The 12,698-nt window shown below is 48.7% G+C and overlaps 2 long non-coding RNA genes across 3 annotated transcripts; one reads left to right on the forward strand and one right to left on the reverse strand.

Moving 5' to 3' along the window:
* Nucleotides 1-633: 633 nt before the first annotated feature.
* On the forward strand, nucleotides 634-3,687 carry LOC123381247. Of its 2 annotated transcripts, XR_006588072.1 has the most exons (5): nucleotides 634-1,920; nucleotides 2,051-2,106; nucleotides 2,537-2,627; nucleotides 2,752-2,823; nucleotides 3,323-3,687. It is a non-coding gene; the product is annotated as an uncharacterized LOC123381247 (long non-coding RNA). The 2 variants fall into 2 exon arrangements; XR_006588071.1 differs by having other exon boundaries at nucleotides 2,051-2,627.
* A 6,739-nt stretch (nucleotides 3,688-10,426) lies between these two features.
* LOC123381187 lies at nucleotides 10,427-12,698 on the reverse strand. Its single transcript, XR_006587906.1, has 2 exons — nucleotides 12,397-12,698; nucleotides 10,427-11,432 (listed from the first exon to the last, which is right to left on the reverse strand). It is a non-coding gene; the product is annotated as an uncharacterized LOC123381187 (long non-coding RNA).

Below are 12,698 nucleotides of genomic sequence, written 5' to 3' on the forward strand. Positions count from 1 at the left end.
TGGTCCGTAGCTGGTTAGGGGCAAAACTGGGATTTGAACCCAGATGTATTTGATTCCAGATACACCTATCCATATTGCCTAGATATGTGTGAAACATATAAGCATATGTTTGACCCCACGTAGGGTTAAAAACGTATTCTTTAAGTGCTATTACCCCATTAAAACAAAAATCAGCGTATTTATTTTTTGAGTAGAAAATACATTCACATGATTCGGAAACAATAAAACTGTATGAAAAGGTGTTCTGGGACGTTTCCCTCCATTCTCTGTCTCCCAGTTACCCACTCCCCATCCCAGGTAACCCTGTTGTGAACCTCCTCAATATCCTTAGGCAGATAAGGCAAATGTGAAAGCTAGGTAGTTTCCAGAGATCTGAAGAGAGCTAAGCTGAAATGCCAACAGATGTTACTTCTAGAACAATAAGAAGCCGAGGAGGTAGGAGGTGGAGCCTGGTTTCCGAGCCTGGCTGCCTGGGTTCAAATCTCAGCTGCCAGGCGGGGTGCAAATTACTTCACCTCTCTGTGCCTTGCTTTCCTCATCTGTAAAGTGGGAGTAATAATGATTCTCAAGGGAGAGATTCTGTCAGCTACTGTTTATTAAGCCCTTGCAGTAAGCCCAGCACATAATGAATCTCGCAGAAGCGTTTTCCCTCTGAATGTATCGAAACACGTGGGCACTTAAAGAAGTTTCTACTCTCAACTACCCATTCAGAGTTCTTGGGTCTGGGTTCTGCCGCCTGCATTTTTCACAAGTCCTAGAGCGTACTAAATTAAGAGAGCCCTCCAGGAGAGTTCTGGGTTGCTCCTGGGTCCTGTTGGATACTTGCTAGTTTGTTGGGATCTAAGACAATTGGCTCATTTTGAAATCAGAAAAGAATAGAAATTGTCCCCTCCAAGAAAAACTTGCCGTGCTCCCAAGAAGGGGTTTCCTACCCACATTCAGAGTCCAAGTGCTGAACTCCCTGTGAAAAGGCCCAGGAATCCAGTCCTGTCTCGGGTCTCCTCAGTTGGCTGTGCCCACTCACCCCCACCCTTACTTACCACCTTCAGGCTCTTCCCAGTTTCACAGGAAGCCAAGTCCCGCCTCACCCAGGCTCCTGACAACAGGTTGGAGAAGTAATAAATTGTGCAAGTTAATTCAAGGGCCACCTTTGCCCTCTTAGGAGCACAAATTGTTCCTGAGGAGTTTGGCTTGCTTCCTGGAGACAAAAGGAGACACTAATTTACCTCTGACTGCTCTTTGGGCATTAAAACAGGTCCCAGTGTTCTCTCGGGGCAAGTACCTGTCATTTACCTAATCAGCGAACCTGACCGAATCCGGGCACACCCCTCCCTGGCACAGAAAACACTGACTTCTTTTTCTTCCCTCTTATTTGCTACCAGGATGTTTTGCTCATTATCGCAATCATTGCTAACATTTATTGCCAATTTACCAAGCTCTTTATACCCATTAATGTAATTTCTCCCAAGGACCTTCTAGGGCAGAACTGTCATTACCCCCATTTCACAGGAGAGCAAATTGAGGCCAGGAGAGCTGTGGCAAGCACTGCTATGTATCTCCCAATGTCCATTTCAAAGCAAAAGAAATCCCATTTTTAGCAGGGAACATGGCCACTTGGAATTTCCCAGCCTCCTTTGTGGGTAGGTGGTGACATGTGACTCAATTATGGCTAACAGAAGGAAGGGTTCTGGAGAACCCTGAGCCAAGGTGGATATGCTCCCTTTGCTGGTGCTTCTTTGTCCCTTCTTCTACTTGCAGTCTGGAACACAAATGCCGCCCTCTTGGACCACGAGGCGGGACCCTGGACGGAAGTGCGTCTGGCTGGGAGGATCCTGTGTCCCTGATGCTGCTCGACACTCTAACCAGGCCTGGCCTGGACTTTTCCATCAGAGAGAAATAAGCTCCGTTCTTCTTTAACAGGTGCCACCTAGCGTGGGAAAATCGGAAGCCAAGGGGCCATCTCTACCCAGCCCATTTGAAAGGGAATCTGGGTGAGGATTTGGGGCCACAGGCAATGGGGGCTGAGGGAATCCACTCCTTTATTCCACAGAAGTTGGTGAGAGCACACCACGGGCCAGCCCTGTGTTAAATGCTGGAGCCTTCCAGGTAAGGGGCTTGGGGGTTTGCCGTGTGGGCCCCAGTCCTTCCCATCCCTATACGCTTGGCATTGCTGTCCCTCCGGTCAAGAAGCAGAGTCCGTTTCTCCAGCCCTCCAGTCTGGACTTGGCCGTGTGGCTTGCTTTGGCCTGGTAGGCATTAGCAAACATGATGCAAGCAGCGGCTTGTGCACTGGGGATCGTTCGTTGCTGCTGGGAATCCTGCAATCACCGCTGTGCGAATGAGCCCGGCTGGGGCTGGCCTGCTGGGTGAGGAGGGGTGCGCGGTCATTGAGCCCGCTGCCGAACACGTGAGTGAGGATCTCCTGGATCTCCCAGTCCCATTTAAGCCACTCCAGGCCGGAGCTACCCAGAGTAGTGAGAAATAATAAATGTTTGTTGTTTTAAGCCACTGAATTTTGGGGTGTTTTGTCATTCAGCAAAAGCCAGCTTGCTCGAGGGCTATCGGTGCGCACGCTCTGGCTACAAGCTACAAGAGGATTCATCATTTCACAGATCAAGAAGTTGGAGGTGGGTTGGGCAGTGCTGATATAGCAGCTCAGTGATGCGAGAAAGGACCTCGATTTTCTCTATCTGACCCGTCACCTTCAGTGCGTTGCCTCATTTCCTAACCTTGTCCCCTCATGTTGTCAAGATAGCTGCCATGTACCCCAGACCTCATGTCCTTAGAAGACAGCATCCCAAAGGTGAAGTCGTGACTCAGCAGGTAAGAGCCTTTTTTTTTTGGTGCAGCTCTTTATCAGGTATAAAAATATTTCCCCGAAGTTTCCACCTTCAGTTCCATTGGCTAAGACTGGGTCATGTGTCCGCACCTACACCAATCGCGGGCAGAGAGAAATAGGATTGGCATGTTTGGCTTTGAGTAACCATGATTTGTCCCTTGAGGCTGGATATATTGCTGCCTAAACAAAATCAAGTTTCCTCTAGGAAGCAAGTTGGAGAGAGTGGCTGTTTTGGGGGACAGTTCCTGCCACACTGGGGACATGATACGAGCAAGGTTTCTGTGGCTGAAACGTGCAACGTGTATCCAAGAAAGTGGCAACCAGACCAGTGTGGTCAGAGGGGAGGAGGCACCTGAGAAGTGGTTCCCAGAGTGACTGTCATGGGTGTTCCATGATGATTAAAACAGGGTTCTTTGGCCAGGTGAGTTCAAGAAAGGCTGAGTGCACAACATTCCACAGTTTGTGTTCCTGTCACTGTTACAGGCCTTCTGGGAGCCTTGAAAAACGCTAATAGTTACCAGGAATTTCCAGGGACAGGAACAGAGGAGGCGGACTGTACATCTTTCCCAAACTGGGTTGTCCACAGAAGGTTATTTTCCTCAGAGCACCTTCTGGCACTTTCGGTCAGGGAACTGGAAGCTTTGGGAACTGCTAAGAGAGTGAGTACGGTGGTTCTCGACCAGGGTAATGGTGTCCCCCATGGGACATTGGGCAATGTCTGGAGACATTCTGGATTGTCTTTACTGCAGGAGGAATTGAGGTGGGGGAGGCCAGAGATGATGCTGAACATCCTACAATGCACAGCACAGACACCGCCAGCACCCCCCTCCCCCCGTCGACTTCCTCTGTCAAACAAAGAATTATCTGGTTCAAAATGTCAATAGTCCACACAAAATGTGTGAATGTTCACAGCAGCATTATTCATTATTCAAAAGTAGAAACTACCCAAATGTCCATCAACTGATGAATGGACAAACAAAACGTGGTCTATCTCAACAATGGAATGTGGTTCAGCCATTAAAAAGAATGAGGTATTGATCCATGCTACGAAATGAATGAACCTTGAAAACATTATGCTAAGTGAAAGAAGCCAGATACAAAAACCACATACTATATGATTCCATTGATGTGAAGGGTCCAGAACAGGCAAACTCACAGGGACAGAAAGTAGATAGTGGTTGCCAGCAGCTGAGGGAGGGGGGGATAGGAAGTGACCACTCAAGGGTGTGGGGTTTCTTTTTGGGTGATGAAAATGTTGTAAAATTGTGTTCAGAGTTATGCAACCCTGAATGTACTAAAAAGCATTGGATTGTAGGCTTAAAGGGGTGAATTGTAAGATATGAGAATTATATATCAAAAGAGCTGTTTTTTCTTTAAGTCAGCAGTGCCAAGATCGACAGACCCTAAAAATAGTAGGTAATTAGATTGACAGAAGAAAGTTGGGGATCAAATGAGGGGACCATGAAGGGCAGGTTCAGAAGTCTGAACTTTATTACCACCAATGGGTGACAAGATTAGTGGACTCATCCCTGAATATAACCCATATGTCAAGACTCTTTGAGCACCTACTCTGTGCTGGGCATTTTCATGTACATCACCCCGTGCAAACCTCATGATGAATTTGTAGTTAGATCTACCTCCCATTGTAGAGATGAGTAAGCTAGACTCAGAGAGGTTCGCTGACTTGACTGAGAGTGCACAGCTGGTAAATTGTAGAGCTGGGGTCTGAACGCATTTGGATTTGCCCTTGACCCCAAAGGCTGTGCGCTGACTTTCAGTGAGGGCTGTGACCCAGGGGGTGGCATGTGGGCCATCTGCTTTGCCTCTCTCCTGCTGCAGCCCTGGTTGGAGCCTGTGGTCTTGGGGGCATCCCAGGAGGCCCTCCCTGGAGTGCTGACGTTTCTCTCTTCTGGTCCCTCTGCCCAGGCTGCAGCTGGCATCTGGATGAGGGTTGGTTGCTTAGCAACGCAGTTGCGGATTTTGCCCTGAGCCAAGGGAGCCGTCTCCTCAGTCTGGGCTATGGGAACTTCAGGGAGAACAGCCCCAGGAGGGCCTGAGGGAGCTAGGACTGAGTGGGGGAGGGCAAGGACAGCTATGTCCCTGGGAGGGCCTAGAGATGGGGACACTCCTTAAGGGAAGACCCAGCTTTAGGGGACGGTGAAAGAGAGCCAGGAGACTTGAGTCAATCCTAACAACATTATTTTAACCACACCTACATTTCTTGAGCACTACCTGCGTGCAAGGCACTGTGGTAATTGCTTTACGTTCCACAATCCTCCCCAAACACCATGGAATAGGTTACTGTTATTACGTCCTCTTTGCAAATGAGGATCTGGGCCCACAGGGGTTAACTGACTTGTCATGCAGCCAGAAAGTGGGGAAGCTGGGATCTGAACCCAGGCCCCTCTGACACCCAGCTCAGCCCCCAATACAGCCCTGGCTGGGAAGTTGGTGGAGAAAATCCACCGTGTGGCTCCCAAGGCCCTGTGTGGACTGCTCCGTGCTCCCTGTCACTCTGCTTCTTCCAGACACATCATCTTTGCCTCATTTCCTCAAACACTCCAACCTCCTTCCAGCCACAGGGTCTTTGCACTTGCTGTTCCTTCTGCCTGGGGATGCTCTTCCTCTACTCTCTTCACTTGGTTTACTCTACTCACCCATCTGGTCTCCAGTGGAACATCACTTCATTCATCCATTGATCCAAACACAGCTATTGAGTGCCTCCTGATGCCAGGTAAACATTAGTAAACAAAACAGACATGATCCCAGCCCTCTTGGAGCTTATAAGCTCATAGAAGAGACAATAAATGGACAAGTCATAATTGCATGAGAAACATTCCCTGACTCCCCAGACCTTTGACAATAATCATTAATTATCAGTTAATTGTAGAATTATTTATTTATTGCTGGTCTCCCTTCCTAGACTGTAGGTTCTGTGAGGCCAGGGATTTTGAGGTTGCATTGTGAGGATCAGTATTATTATCACCCCCATTTTATAGATGAGGCACAGAGAGTTTAAACAATGTGCCCAAAGTCCCACAGTTGGTAACTGGTGGAGCTGGGATTTGAACCTATGGCTCTAGGGTCTATCTATGGTTTCTATCAGTAGGTTTTGAGAAAGGAAAGAAAGAGAAAGAAGAAAGAAAGAAAGAAAGAAAGAAAGAAAGAAAGAAAGAAAGAAAAGAAGGAAGGAGGGAGGGAGGAAAAGAAGAAAGAAAGAAAGAAGGAAGGGAGGGAGGAAGGAAGGAAGGAAGGAAGGAAGAAAAGAAGGGAGGAAAGAAAGAAAGAAGGGAGGGAGGGAGGAAGGAAGGAAGGAAGGAAGGAAGAAAAAAACAAAGAAAAGAAGGGAGGGAAGAAAGAAAGAAAGGAGAAAGAAAGAAAGAAAGAAAGAAAGAAAGAAAGAAAGAAAGAAAGAAAGAAGGGAGGGAGGGAGGGAGGGAGGGAGGGAGGAAGGAAGGAAGGAAGGAAGGAAGGAAGGAAGGAAGGAAGAAAAAAACAAAGAAAAGAAGGGAGGGAAGAAAGAAAGAAAGGAGAAAGAAAGAAAGAAAGAAAGAAAGAAAGAAAGAAAGAAAGAAAGAAAGAAAGAAAGAAAGGAGGGAGGGAGGGAGGGAGGAAGGAAGGAAGGAAGGAAGGAAGGAAGGAAGGAAGGAAGGAAGAAAAAAACAAAGAAAAGAAGGGAGGGAAGAAAGAAAGAAGGGAGAAAGAAAGAAAGAAAGAAAGAAAGAAAGAAAGAAAGGAAGGAAGGAAGGAAGGAAGGAAGGAAGGAAGGAAGGAAGGAAGGGAGGCAAGGAGGAAGGAGGGAAGGAAGAAAGGGAAAGTGCAGGAAGGCTGGAAGGAAGAAAGACCTCATCAGTGGTCCTGCCTTCCGTGGCCAGGCAAATTCCGCAGGAAGTTGCCTTCTTCAGAGCCAGGCCCAGCCTCCTGGGTCCCAGCTTTCCCTGCAGCTGTGTGGCAGCCCAGGGTTGCACAACAGCCTGGGAAGCTCCTTATATAACGTACCACCCACCAGCTTGCTTTGGGCCACAGGGAGGGAGCAGGAGAAGGCAGATTTGAATGTCAGAGGAGTCTTTTGGGATCTGCATTCCAACGTCTGCTTCTTAGCTGGGCAAACTGGGGTCTCAAGAGTACAATCTCACAGCTCCTGAATCCAGCCCAGGGTTCTAGAAAGTACTCAGTTACTTTCCCCCAGTATTACAGAGGGTGCATTCTCAACATCTATGAGCCAGTAACCTGGGCTTTCTGGGGCCTTCTATGTTCTCATATTAAGGAAGGATTCTGGCCAGAGAGACAGAGAACAGTTTCACACAAGGCTGGGGCCAGGGAACAGATCCAGTCTCTGTTTATACAAAAGAAGTCTGACGCGATTGAGTTTGAACCATGTGCCAAGCAGTGTGCTAAGAATTTCGCATGGATCCCCGCCTCCAATAGCATATAGTGAAGGAGAACTTATTGTTTCTGTTTCACATAATTTTGTTCCCTTTCTTACCAGCTGTGTGACCTTGGACAAGTCCCTTCATTTTCCTGAGTTTCCATTTCTGTTTGACATTGGCAAAATAAAGGGACTCATTCAAAGTCACATGCGAGTAAGAAGGAAAGCCAGATATTTCCATCCACCAAAAATTGCTGATATAGGAAAACGTACTACTATTTTGGGGCAGAGAGTAGGCAGAGCTGATTAAGACTCCACTTCTGCTCTCAATGAGATGACAGTCTCGAGAAGGAATAGCAAGTGTGGTTTTTTTCTTGGAAGATTGCCTGCATCAGTCGTGCCTGCCTGCCTGGACTGCTCCCTGTTGGATCCATTGGGAAAGAGCTCCAGGATTGATTAGTAATGTCTGCCATGGGCCCAGCAGTGAGGAAGTAGGTATTTGCTTCCTTTGGAATTGGAGATCCCACAGGTAGAGTTTGAAATGGCCTTCTCAAAGGGACTGCTACAAACAAAGTGAGGGTCTGTATGGAGCTCTGCAGGGGTGAGGGAAGGAGGGAGTTTGCACTTCAGGGCAATCTCTGGAGATGATGATAGGTGAAGGGAAAGATGTGGGCGTGGCTGTGAAGACAGTGTGGTGTAACAGCTTTCCCAACTGGAGGTCTTTGGGGAGGCAGAACAGCAGCCTAGAGAGCTCACAGGCTCTGGATGCAAAGAAACTCTGAGTTCAAATCCTGGCTCAGGATTTGTCACTTGTTTAATGTTTGACCTGCAACATATCATTTCAGCTCTCTGAACCTCAGTTTCTTGTTCTGTAAAATGGGGGCTAGGTTATTGGGACGATTGCTGCGTGCTGGTTCTCGCTCTGGTGGACCCTGACCGCAATGATCCAGGGAGGTAGTGTCAGCGCCACTCCCCACAACACTCAGGAGGGGACTCGCGCTCTGTCGTCTGTGCAAATGGTGCCCCCTGGTGCACCAACATGAACGATGCCTCCTGGAGTTGTGTGACACAGCAGCCTGGATGAGGAAACAGAGGCCCAGAGAGGTTAAGTCACTAGCACGTGGCAGAGGTGGGATCTGAGCTCAGGTCTGTCTGACTCCACAGCCCAAGCCTGAACTACGATGCCCTCCTGCCCACCAGTGATTTGTCAAATCTGGAAAACAGTTCGGTGCCCGTGACTGTTTGAACTTTGGGAGATCGTGTGAACTGTCACAGGATTTTCTCACGTGGATTTCTTCACAGAGATACATAGCAAATAAGCTCATGACTGCAAAATTCGTGAGTGTCTGGTGTGCAGTGAAAAGTAACTCAGAGAGGTGAACAAGAGGCTTGCTGCAAAATGGGACCCCGTCCTGCAGCTGAGTGTCTGAGGACAACCTAAAAGGAAGAGTGTGGCAGCAGCATTTTCAAGATGAGGGAAGCAGGTGAGTCCTTGGGCGGGAGGCAAAGAGATAAAGCAGGCTGAAAAAACAAATTTGGGGACTAGAGGGGGTGGCTGGCACACCAGCTCCTGTTAGGGTCCCACAGGGAACAGGAGCTGGGCTGGGGAAGAACACAGCCCCCATGAACCAGGCCACCTGCATCCAGACAGCATGCGGTGCCCCTCCCCCCCCCCGCCCCTCATGGATTTAGAGTGGGAAAAGGGAAATGGAGACGTCCTTACCAGAGGAAGTCAGGAAAACTCAAAGGTGGGCATTACATGGATGATTCGAGGACATTCTGGTCACTCTCAAGTTTTTTAATTTGATGACCATTGACTCAATCAGTTTTTACTTTCTGGGTCTTTAAATGATGTGGAAGATGGTGGGGTTTTCAAATGATGCCGATTCAGGGTGGTAGCTGAGGGGTTGGGGACGAGGGGTGAGGAGAAGTATGTTTACTGCCCTACATCAGGTGGCCTCTGCGTTCAAGCCATAGACGTTCCCAGAAGGTGAAAAACACAACTTCCCCAAACTCCCTGCTGTCATTAATCAGCAAACGTCTCAGGAGCAGGTGTGCCTGAGTGAATTTTGGGGTCACGGCAGATAATCCAGTCTGGCTAGGCTGAAGCAGGTGACCCAACTATCTCTCTGATCCTGAGCCACCGAATAAGGGGATTAATCTAAATCTCTCAGAGGAGAGGACAATTTTCGAGAAAGCCTGGGACCCACAAAATGAGAGCTGGACGTAGTGGCCTGAGGTTTGTTTACCGGGATCATTTAGAAAAGCTGCCATTGCGGTTGAGACACCCCAGGAGCCTGGGGGCACAGAGCTCAAAGGGGTCTGGGAGGCATGGAAGTGGGAAATTGGGGAGGGGTTGGCGTGAGCTTTGGTGGGAGTCGATGCCTTTCTCAAGGGGTCAGTAATGACCAGAGCTAGCTGATCGTCACGGAGCAGAGCCAGACAGGGTGCATGTGGATTCTGGCTCTGCTTTCTTCCTCATCGCGTGACCTTCGGCAAGTCACTTCCCCTCCCCTGTGTCCGGTTTCCTCATCTGTAAAATTGGACGATAATAGTACCCACCTCACAGAAACGTTGCAAGTGAATGAATGTTTGCAAATGCCTAGAACAGGGCCTGGCATGTAGTAGAAAACACTATATAAATGTAAATATATAAATTCAAAAGGATTTAGGAACTGTGTCAGGAACTGGGGTCAATGACTAAATGGTACAACAAAATATGCTTCTAGTGCTCTTATCAGTGAGGAAATTCCAAGAGTGTTAGGAGTTCCGTGCCAGAAACTGGGGGCTGGGGCCAATACAGTTGACCACTGGACAACATTGGGGTCAGGGGCACTGACTCCCCTGCCCCCAGTCAAAAATCCCCATGTAACTTTTGACTTCCCCAAAACTTAACTGCGAATAGCCAATTGTTGACCAGAAGCCTTACCGATAATATCAAGAGTTGATTAATACACTTTTGTATGTTATATATATTATATACTATATTCTTATAACGAAGTAGGCTAGAGAAAAGAAAATGTTAAGCAAATCATAAGGAATAGAAAATACACTTATGGCACTGAACTGTTATCAAAAAAAAAAAATCCACGTATATGTGCACCCACCCGCGCAGTTCAAACTCGTGTTGTTCAAGGGTCCGCTGTATGTATACTTTCTATTATTTCACAGAGGGGCCACGTGGAGAAGCACCAGGGTCAGGCAGGAGGTAGAGGGAGTGAGGGGAAAACGTGGGCAAGAGACTTTATTGTGATTTTTGCAGGAAGGAACAGGCAAGCGGAGAAGGTTTAAGACGGACTCGTTTGAATAGTACGGCAGGCTCCCAGGTGCAGACTGTGTCCCCTTTTGATAGTACCTGGCACTGGGGTGATTAGGGCAGGGGGAGAGTAGCTGGGAGCTGAGAGCTTGCCGAAGTAGGCAGCCAGAACTGGTTGGTTTGCATGTGAAAGGCGCACTCCCAGCTGGCTTGTTGGCTCTCCCGGAAGGAGCTGACCTTGCCAGAGGCAGTCCTGGACAGTATCAGCAAGGCCCCAGGTCTTTGGGGCATCGGAATAGATATGCTCACCGCAGCACCTTATAAGCATCAGCGCTCGGTATCTGTAACCAATCTGCGGTATCAGTTGGAGTGACTTTGGCAGCTTGTACCAGAAGAACTGATTAATAGAGGCTTAAGAAAGAAGATGCTTAATTCAATCTGACACTACAAGAGGTCTCGAGGTGGAAACTTCCAGCTTTAGCTTGTCAACTCAATAGTCTCCTCTGGGACCAGCCCGTTCCTCTCCTTTGCCTTTTTTTTTTTTTTTTTTTTTCCTGCCCAGCATGTTGGTGATGTCTCTCCCTATGGTCCCAAGCAGGAAAGAGGTTTCGGTTACTGTTGCTATGTAACCATGCCAGAATTTAGTCGTGTAAACAATGCGATTATTTCTTATACTCTGCGGGTTGACAAGAGTACAGCTGGGGGGTGTTTCTGTCCCACACGGTGTTGGCTGGGGCCATTCGCTGAACTGCATTCAGCTGGCAGCTGGGCTAAGCTGGAAGGTTCGAGAAGGCTTCGTTCATGCGACTTCGGCTTTGGTGCTCCTCTGGGTGGTCTCATCCGGTGGCCAGCTTGCGCTTCCTCACAGCCTGGTGGTCTCAGTACTCAGACGTCTCTCCCAGTGGCTGGCTTCCCTTCTGCTGTATCCCATTGGTCAAAGCAAGGCACCAGTTTTAAAAGTGGGGCACCTGCCATCCTCAATAAAAGGAAGAAAAGGAAAGGAAGGAAGGAGAGAGTGGATTTGGTAAGCAAATGGTAGCATCTGCCACGCTGAAGCTTCAACGTCCCCTGAAGAGGCCAGACAGAGCCGATCTTTCCTTAGAGCAGCTGAGTGGCACTGGTGAGGGAGTATAAGGCAAGCTGAGGGCAAAGTACAAGCTAGGGCACCCCCCCCCCCCCACTCAAGGGTGGGACATATGTGATATTCCTCAGGCTCTCCTGGCTGCCTAAGAACAAAGGAAGGGAAAGAAAACAAATGGTTAAATTGACAGGATCTCCTTCGGTGTACGGACAACTTCGTAAACTGCAAGAAAAGGCAATCTTATCCGTAGCCCGATCTCCAGAAACCTATAGACTCCGTTTCCTGGAGCCCTAATATCACCCCTCATCAGGATGGAAGGGGGTTTAAGTGCTTGCCGTCGTGACGTCAGAAACGAAGGCAAATGAAAAATTAAATGCCCTGACTGCCTACAGCCCAGTGACGAGTCCTTGAAACAGGCAGGGTGACTTTCCTCTAGGAGCCCAGCTGACTCCGTGATGACACTTGGCTTGGGGCAAAAGGAAATCTTGGCTTAACATTACCCTGACCCCCCAGGATCCTGTGAGTCTCCTTAAACACATAAAAATCCCTTTGCGAGCCTCCTTTATCTTTAACCCCCAAGGGTGTGTTGGCAATTATACCCCAAGCGTATGACCCCTGACACGCATCAGAAGGGTCTCACGTCAGGGGTTTTGCTAAACAGCGCTAAATGGCGTTTCGCTAACAACAGCTAGCCCCTCAAGGTCCTGGAAACCGTGCTTCCAAAATTCCGTAGAGACTTGGGCTGTCCCTAACCCCCTCCCAACCTGAAGGTATATAATCAGTCGCCCTTCACAACCCCGGTGCGGCTCTTCCTGCCCACGGGTCCTGTCCCCGTGCTTTAAGAAAATCACCTTTTTGCACCAAAGACGTCTTCAGGAATTCTTTCTTGGCCATCGACTCCGAACCCCACCATCACCCCCAGGCCCCATCAGCACAGCGGAGGTTCATACTTCTCGGAGCACCGGGCTAACATAGAGCAGCCACAGTCTTCTCTTTCCCTCTCTCTCTCCCTCGCTCGCTGTGCTCTGCCTGTTCACAGCCTCGCCTGCGGGGGCGGGATGCTAACACATGTGGGGAGGGGGGAGGGCCCAGTTATTTCAAAAAGATGGAAGCGTTTGGCACGGCTCCTGGTGCCAAATTGAAATTAATGCTG

Source organism: Felis catus, chromosome D3, assembly GCF_018350175.1.
Source record: "Felis catus isolate Fca126 chromosome D3, F.catus_Fca126_mat1.0, whole genome shotgun sequence".
Lineage (NCBI taxonomy): Eukaryota > Metazoa > Chordata > Mammalia > Carnivora > Felidae > Felis > Felis catus.